The sequence below is a fragment of the Chionomys nivalis genome, chromosome 16 (genome assembly GCF_950005125.1).
Source record: "Chionomys nivalis chromosome 16, mChiNiv1.1, whole genome shotgun sequence".
NCBI lineage: Eukaryota > Metazoa > Chordata > Mammalia > Rodentia > Cricetidae > Chionomys > Chionomys nivalis.
Genome location: NC_080101.1, coordinates 7,471,461 through 7,481,313, shown reverse-complemented (window position 1 = coordinate 7,481,313; position 9,853 = coordinate 7,471,461).

Here is a 9,853-nt window from a genome sequence, read left to right as displayed (position 1 = left end):
TGGCACACGTATTTCCTCGTGTCTCAACTATATTTTGATTGCATTGATGTTAGTTCTTATTAGTCACTTCTGTTGTAGCTGTGATTAAAGTCCTGCCGAGAAGCAACTCAAATGAGTTTGAGCAGGGTGATAGGTGTGTGCTGCTGAGGTTCCTCGCCTCTCAGACGGTCAGGAGGCAGAGGACAGGAAGTGGCTTCAGACTATAAAGCATCAAAATCCTCCTCTACTAAGCCGTTTATTCCAGGTAGATTCCTCTTCCTACAGGTCCCGCAGTTGCCCCAAACAGCTCAACAGCAGGGAACCAAGAGCTCAAACAGGAGCCTGTGAGGGGTATCCCGCCTAGAGGTCATACTGAACCTGTTTATTCTTAATGTCCTAATTCCGTGATCCCAGTCCAGATGGGTTTTCAGTCTCTAGTCAGTTCGTGGGCATTTCTAACCCCTTCTTAGTTTTATCTTTCCTTGACTGTAGACCCTCCAGAATCCAGATCCTCACAATGCTTGTGCCTTCTCACCCATGCCTTCCTCTCGACCCTCATTGCTGTTCTCTGTGTCAGCCCACACAGCCTCACCTTCCACGCTGCTACTCAGTTATTTCCCATCTCAAATGAGGCCGCTTCAAAGAGCTCTCTGTTGTCTCGTGTCTCCGTCACATCCAGCTCTGCTTTCATCTCGACTTGTTTTCTTCTCAGCACGTAACAGAATTTGGAGTGGCTATGTTATTCAACAGGTTTCTGGATTCTGGCTCATCTCTCTGTGTGGAATCTCAGAGACTTTATTGTTGCTGTAGCCAGACAATCTTGGACTTCACCTCTTTTGTAGTCCTTTAAAATGGAGAAAGTAAAAATTTCCCCATCCTTTGTGTTCTGGGCTAGCAAAGAACATCCCTTGCCTAAAGGATTTAGATAAGACCTGTATCCTGCTCTTGGTTTGCCTCATGGTTGATTAGATGTACTGCCCATTGATCATTCTTTGTCAGTCAGAGCACACAGTTGGTGAACTAGGCTTGTTGACATCCTTTCTTTTGCTCAGGACACTAAACTTGTCTCAGCTGAAGACAGCCCATGTGTGAATTTGCTGTCACTGGGGTAAAACATCGGAACTGCTATGGGATTAGCCGTTTTCTCATTCTGTTTCTTCATCTTGGGCTCTTTCAAGCCTTTTTCCTCCTTCCTATCATGCAACCCGCCCCCCTGCATATTTCTTTCGGTGTATCTGAATTTTATGGTCACAGTGTTCTCCTCACTACAACAGAGTCTCTTACTCTAGTGCACTCAGCCCTTTACTTTCTTGCAGTAATCTTTCAAGGAAAATGTCTCTTTAATAAGTGTGAATTTGAGTTAACTGGACAGTCCTGGTGCATCGTGTCCTTTCTTGCTCCTGTGCTAAAATACGACGACAACTTCTGGAAGAGTTTATTTCAGCTTATGCTCCCTCTAGTTGTGGGGGTGCAGCAGCAAGCAGGATGGCAGGCAGGGTGTCAGCGGAAAGCTGAGGGCTCACACCTTGAATGGCAACCGTGAGTCAGAGAGAAGAAAGCAAAATCAGGTGAGGCTTTTAATCTCAAAGACAGTCTCCAGTCATATGCTTCCTCCAGCAAGGGTGTAAAACATAAACTTTCCTACACACCAGTGGGGAAACAAATGTTCAAATGCCCCAGACTATGGGGGGCATTACTCATTCAAAGAGCTACACGTGGGAATCTAAACAGTACGTGGCACACAATGGTTTCCTAATAGCTATTGGTTATGTAGGAAAAGTAGACTGATATGTGACATTCTAGACAAAATGCTGTAGCTTGTACCTTGGACATGGAAAAGAATCCTAATACTGATTGCTGAACTTCCACCATTGTGGCTTTCACAAAGAGGAAGTTTCACTTGGATCTGATTCTAGGGAGCAAGGCCAATCCTCATTCTGCTCAGAATAGGGTGCTTAGGAAAGAATGGAGTTAGCCCATTAGTTCTTCAGTCATATTCACTGACAGGGGAAAGAAGCATGTTCTGACATCTGGAGCTTTATTTCCTATGTTTATCTCCCAATCTTTTATGGCATACACACTGAAAGAGGTGGAAAAGTCATGAGGGGTATGTCTTCATAGCTAGAAAATGCCAAATACCCATGCAATCAAAGGTCTTTAGTAAAAGCAATGGAAAATCCATCATTTAAGCAGGATTTATCATTTGAAAATGTATATATAAATTTATATTATATTCCTAACTATATTTAAGTTAAAACCAAGAGAAACAACAAAATATAACAACCATAAACACTCCCCCATCTCTAACACATATCTATAATTGTCTACTATATTTAGAGGAATTTTTTGGTTTAGATAACATAAGGTTAGTCTCCCTGTTGAGCATGAAATGTTAAAAAATATTTTGATATGTCTTTCATGGAGCTCAGCTTGCTATGTAGAATCTGTTCCTCTTGCCTCTATTCCTTGAGTGCTGGGAATATATGTGTACTACCATGCCCTGAAGATGTGATTCTCTGTGTGTGCTAGGAAAGTAATCTACCAACTAAAGCACATTCCCAACTCTAGATAAAGATGATTTTATAGGAAAAAACTATCTCTAGCCTTGAAAGTCAAACAACTCAGGAAAAGAAGAGTGTCTGAGCTCTAGACTAGTCACATCTGGCCCAAGACCCTGAGCACATTATCTCATGCCCAAACCCATCTACTGCAGCTCCAGTGACCAGGCAGCAGCTTCCTCCCTGCCTGAACCCCACCCAGCAATACCCCTCCTTGCTACATCAATGACCAAGGGAATCATACGCCCCACCTACACCTGAGGAAAAGTCGAGTGTCTGAGACCTCAACTGGACAGTCTTTCTCTCTATGTCCTACTTCTGAGGGCACATCCCATGACCCAACCTATCTACCACAGGCCCAGTGACCAGGCAACAGCATCCTCACCACCACCTCCAGCCATTCCCCTTCTCATCAGTAAACAAAGGAGCCACATACTCCACATACACCTGGAGAAAGACACACAGAATCCCAGACTCTACCTGTACCAACTGGAGAAAGAGATGTGTAGGTGGCAATGTAAAAATTTCATTCAACAACAAAAAGAACAATATGGCATCACCAGAAACTAGTGGTTCTAAAACAGCAGACCTGAACATTCCAACACAGATGAAGCAGAAGAAAATGATCCTAAAAATAACATTATGAAGATGATAGTGGCCCTTAAAGAGGAAATAAAAAATTCCCTCAAAGAGATGGGAAAAAAAGGCAAACAAAATTGAAAGAAACCAATAAATCTCTTAAAGAAAGCCAAGAAGACCAAGAAAAAAATAAAACAAGTGAAGGAAACAGTCCAAGACTTAATAGTTGAAATAGAGGCAATAGAAAAACACAAACTGAGGGAATTCTGGAAATGGAAAATCTGGGTAAATGAACAGGAACTACAGATGCAAGCATAACCAACAGAATGCAACAGATGGAAGAGAGAATCTCAAGCACTGAAGATACAATAGAAGAAATAGATTAAAGAAAACATTAAACCCAACAAACCCTTAACACAAAACATCCAGGAAATCTGGGATACCATGAAAAGACAAAAACCTAAGAATAATAGGGATAGAAGTAGAAGAAGAATTTCAGCTCAAAGGCACAGAAAATATATTCAATAAAATCACAAAAGAAAACTTTTCCAACCTAATAACAGAAATGCCAGTGAAGATACAAGAAGCTTACAGAACAACAAATAAACTGGACCAAATCCAAAAAGTCCCCTCACCATATAACAATCAAAACACTAAGCATGCAGGATAAAGAAAGAATACTAAGAGCTGCAAAGGAAAAAGACCAGGTAATATATAAAGGCAGACCTATCAGAATTACACCTGACTTCTCAATGGAAACTCTGAAAGCCAGAAGGTCCTAGACAGATATTCCACAGACACTAAGAAACTACAGATACCAGTCCAGACTATTATACCCAGCAAAGCGTTCAATCACCACAGACAGAGAAAACAAGATATTCTATGACAAAACCAGATTTAAGCAATACTTATCCACAAATCTAGTCCTACAAAAAGTACTAGAAGAAACACTCCAACCTAAGGAACTTAGCTGCACCCACAAAAAAGGCAAGAATTTCACACTAGAAAACTCCAAAGAAGGGAAACACACAAAGACTACCACTACCACCAACAAAATCCCACAGCCAAACAGAAAAACTGGAGTTCAGTTGAAAATGAGGGAGGGGGTACCATACGAACAAGGGGAGTCAAGATCGTGATCGAGAAAACCACAAAGACTGCTGGCCTGAGCTAGTATGAGCTCATAGACTATGAACTGACAGCCGGGGAGACTGTATGGGACCAAACTAGGCCCTCTGAATGTGGGTAGCAGGTCTGTGGCTTGGTCTGTTGGAGGTGACCCTGGCGGTGGGACCAGGACCTATAACGATCGCATGAACTGGCTTTTTGTTCAGCCTTGATGCAGGGGGAGGGGCCCGGCCCTGCCTCAACTTGTATGTCAAATTTTGTTGACTCTCAAGGAGGCCTTACTCTCTCTGAGAATTGGATATGGGAGAGATCAGGGATGAGAGAAGATGAATTTGGGGGACTGGGGTTGGTATGTAAAATGAAAAAAATTTAAATAAAAAAGAAAGTCAAATAACTTGTCTTTTTTATATACTGTTTAAACAACTGGCTAAAACAGTAACAGACAACTTACCATCCAAATTTAGTTTTCCCTCTTCCTGTGACTAAGCTTCCCTGCCAACTGTAAATAAATTAAGTGATAATCATGAATGAGGTACATAGCTAATCTGGGTTTATTGCCTTCTTATATGTATAACAAATACGAGCTTTCACAGTTAGTTTCATTATGTTTCAAGACCCATAAAATGTACTCCAATTTATTGTAACTATATTGTCATTTTAAGTTGATTTACATAGGGAAATTCTGCTTCCCTCTATTAAGGAATCTGTCTCAGGGCTGAGCACGAAAAGGCAATCAATTAGCTCTTTATTGACAGATTGATCAGGGGAAGAGACTGCCATTCACGGGCCTGGGCGATTTCTTAACATGATGTAAAAGCCTTGATGGTGGCTGCTTAAGGACTGGATGATGGTTTTTAAATATGCAAGTATTAGATCTGGTTAATCATTCTGGCCAGAGTTCTTAAAAACAGCATTCAGAAATGTTTTTAATGTTTTGACGAACAGCAGGAACTCCCGACTAATTTCCTGATCGGCCAGTGGCATTGTGCCCAGCCTTGTGCCAGCCCTGTGTGAGCAATTGCGGGGTGAGTGAAGAATGTGGAGTTGCCCTCGTGTTCAGTTCTCTTTTAGGAAAGCTGCTCTATTCCGTCATTGTCTGCTTAGATGAGATTAAATTTCCTTCGGCTCTATTTTGCCTACATGGTTGCTAGATGTGCTTACTTATTCCAGCTGAAATTAGCTCTATTTCCCGGAGCCCAAATCTCCTTGATCGTTCGTCTTGATAGTTATTGATAATGGCATTCCTCCACCAGGATGAATCACTTAACCAAGGACATGCTTAATTCTTGAGACTCTCTTATCTTTTTTTTTTTCTACTCCCAAACTCTGATTAGTGGGCTCATTACTTTATGTAGCTGGATGTCTTCATATGTTTAACAAATCTGAGATGTTTCATCAAAGCATAGAAATTGCTACTTGTCTTCTTCCTCACCTTGCGATTCATTTTCAAGCCCCAAGAATTTATCTCCATCTTGGGGGTGCAACATAACAAAGAATGTACATAATCACTCATAAATTTTAAGTCTGGGCGAATCAAAACACATTTGTCCCAGATGAAATTTCTTGAAATCTGGTACCATTTTTTTTAATTAATTAACTTCTGCAATCTCTTACACCTTCATAATTAATATCGCTCTTTCTATTTCTCCAGGTATAAATGGGCCTGTCAGACAATGTCAGTCTTCAGCCGTCGAGCGATGCATAAAGAGTGAAAAAGTGATCTATGGCTTGGTTCTGCGGTGATGCAGTGAATTAATGAAGTTTTCAAAGGTACCTGACATGCAATCAAAGGATAGCTCAGATCCCAAGAGAATTAAACCAAATGAATGAGAACTTTAAAATTATTAGAACTGGAGAGGAAGAAAAGCCTCATGTAACCCAGAGATTGCAAGCAGACGGCCTCCAGGTTTGATCTGGTTTATAGACCATTTTCTCTTCAGTTTTGATTTTTGGGCATCTTTAGGAAATGCAATTGATCTCTTGTTTCCTACTCTCCACCATGGCCACAGACACCTAATTACCTCATTACCTAGTGCCTACAGGCATCTGAATCTGAGACATTTGTTAACAGATTAGGGAGTGAGGAGATGCTGACTTCAAGATAACTGATTGGCAACAGGAGTTTTAACTTGCTTGCTTGTTGAGAGCTCTTTGACCCTCAGAGCTGACATTTGCATGTGATAGAAGGTATTTCACAGAGAGCCTGATTTTGCATACTAAGTCCTTTCCACCTTGTGTGCAGTAGAGTTCAGCAGGATAGTTTGAAGTTGGAATGACCTAGAAATCTGGGTCATTAATATAACATTGATACCACAAAAGCATTTCAGAAGATCAACCAGCAAAAAGGCAGCAAATCTCTTCATTCAGAGGTAGACTCGTGACCAAACCGAGGAGCAAGTTGTGTCTTGCGTCTCATGTCCAATCCCTCTGTGGGGCTGGTGTATTGTTCATTTGGGTAATGATATGATGAAGCCAATAATTACTAATTAAATTTGGCCTTTTTCCTATAATAGTAAAATCACAGCTCCCAAATAGATTTCTGTAAGGCATTTGCTTCTAAAGTGCTCTTGCTCAAGAGAACATTACATCAAACTCAACAAATAAGACTCTTGTGGCATGAGGGAAATTATTTCTTAGCTGCTGTGTTACTCATACATGATTTTCTTACATCAGTGTGACTTCCATTTGGAAAGACTGTTGGGGGAATGAGGAGGCCATTCACTTAGTAGTGTTGCTTTATAGGCCTGGACCTGAGGACCATCTCACCAGGCATGAAAGATGTCTTGGAGTTGTGTGCTCTAATAATCCCAGTTTGGGGAGGTAGAGACAAGAAGATTGCTGGGACTCACTGGCAAGGCAAGCTAGTTTAGTTGGTGAATCCCAGGCTAATGAGAGAACTAGCCTCAGCAGAGAAGGTGATATTCCTGAGGTTGACACTTGGGCCTTGAGGTTGATACCTGCAAACACACACACTCATCTCTCCCAGACATGTTCATTACCCCCCCCTCTGGGGTACACACACAGTAACACACACAAACACTAAAAAGATAATTTGCTTTGGCATAAGAAGCAGTGGCATTTCTTAACTTGTGCTGCCGTTAATGTGGTCAATCAAAAGCCATCTGCATCTTGAAAGACTGAAAGGGAACCAAGAAAAGTTTGCGCTGGGAACTGCTACATTTCTTGAACTTTCTGATTCGGAGCTAAGCACCATTAAGAAAATGATGCTTCTGTGGTTTCAGGTTTGGAACACTCCATTAACAACCAGCAGGGAAGGTGGCCCCAGGATGAAGGGCAGAGCGCAGACTGCTAATGAGAAGCTCTCTCCCATTATTCTTGACCCTAACAGGTGCCATCAATATGCCTTGTGTTAGCTTACACCCCATTTTGATTCGCTTTCCTTCTTAGTCACTGCACAATCGATGAACTTAGAATTTGTCTCTTCTCATTACCCTGTTTTCTCTTCTACAGGGTGATCCTAAAAAGTCCCGGCAGGAGGTGCCTATGATTTAGAAAGATTGCCCAAGAAAACCTTGTATTTATGCACTGTGAGGTTGTGTTTCTGGCAGTATTATCTTGTTTGTTTTGACGTTTTCATTAAGCTAGGCCTTTGTTTTGAAATCTCCTCTGCACACCCGGCCTTCTCACACCTGTAGCCAGCACTTTCAGATTGCCTTGTAATTATTTTCTCAGATATTCAGTTCCTTCATTTGATTCTATGCGCCTCAAGGACAAAGGATTACAACTTAATCAGTTTCATGTTTTTAGCACCTAACACAGTATGTCTTGGATTAGTGAAAGAAAGAAATGAATTAATAAAACCTCACAAGGTAAGTATCTGTGAAGAGTCCCATGTTTAATATTGCCAAGTGTTAGTTAACATATAAAACAGAAGAGAGACACAATGACAGCTCTGTGGGAATCAGAGAGGATGACTAATGAGGGGACTGACACCACCAAGGCAAGGGAAGCTGACTCCAGCTCAGTGTCCCTAGCAGATGGGAGAGTAGAGAGAAGGCAATTGTGCTGGCTGTCAAGTCCCCTCTCCATGGTCCTGCCTTGTCCCTTACCCTACCACCACCTCATTGGTTCTGGGGCGACTAGATTGTCTTACCTTGCAGATCTGTCCTTTTCTGTCTCATTATAACACCTGCGGGCCAGGTTGGTGAGGAACCCTAGAACACTAGAACACTAATGACACTTGTTTGGTGCAAAGTCCTCAATAGTGGGACAATATTCCCACTGACTAGAGCTGCAGCCTCTGTGGAGGGCTAGATCCCATAGTCCACACATGGCTGACAGAAGCATTGGCTGTCCTGAGCCAATCAAGCTGCAGCTCTAGATTCCAAGTATTGGGCCACGCCCCTGGAGACTTATCTAGTGCAGGTGCAGGTGCAAAATTTATTATGCTTAGAGAAACCTGGAATGCGTTTCCCAGTCCCTCATCCCCCTGACAACACAATGCTGCTTCTGCTCCAACACAGAGAACTCCCACTTCAGAACTGGCTGCTGTGTTAATCCTATATTCGCCTTCCATGCGGCAGGAGTTCAAGGCCATTCTGTCTAGAGGGTCCTTTGTTTCCCTTGCACAAGTCTTCAAGCAAAAACCCATCTCTCTACTTTCTGCTTCTCCTCCTTTTCCGGTTCCCAAAGACGGCATCTCTCTGTCCCTCATGGCCTTCTAAAGTAATGATTTGCAAATGGCCAATTTAGAAACAAAACTCTTCTAGATTCTGAAAAGATCTGCAGAAAAATTTCTACAAGATGTGAATAATAATATTCAAATTTTGCAGAAGGCTGAGCGTTCAGGGGCTAGAACTGGTTAAGGCTAATTTGTACTTTAATTTCCCAAGCTGTTGCTCTAAATCCCTGTGTGTTATTCACTGATGGCTCTGGGATGCTGGAAGGTTGTAAACTTTACCTACATCATAAAAACATGGATCTGAAATATTGGTCCAATAAGCTGTGCCTGTAAGCTTGATGTTCTGTAAGTTAGTCATTTATGAATGTATGTATAGTGTTAAATTTCAACTTAATTTCCGGGGTTGGGAAGATAGCTCAGTGGATGAGAGCTCCTGCGATACAAGCAGGAGAACCTGAGTACAAATTCCCAGCACCCATGTAAAAACATGGCAACAGAAATGGTGGGGGGTAGGGCTATAACTCAGTGCTGCGTGGGATGGAGGCAGGAGGGTCTTTGGGATTGCCTGGGTACCAGTCTAGCTCCAAGTTCCATGAGATAACCTGCCTCAAGGGCATCAGAGTGGTAGAGCAGTGTATCCAGCACCCTCTTCTGGCCTCTGGGTGTGTGAAATGCCTCCAATGTGTGCATATACCTCACACACACACTCACACACTCACACACACACACACAAAGGAAAAAATGAGGTTTCATCTGACAATGACAATGCTTTTTATGGAGGAATAAGTTTATTTTTTAAAAGACATAAAATTGGGAGGGAAATGGGAGATACGTTGGGAGATTGTAAGAACAGAATGAGGGATGGGAGAATAGGTGTGATCAAGATACATTGTATACATGTATGGAATTTTCTAAAGAAAACTACTTGAACAAAAGACAAGAGTACAAATTGTAAATATTTTATTTT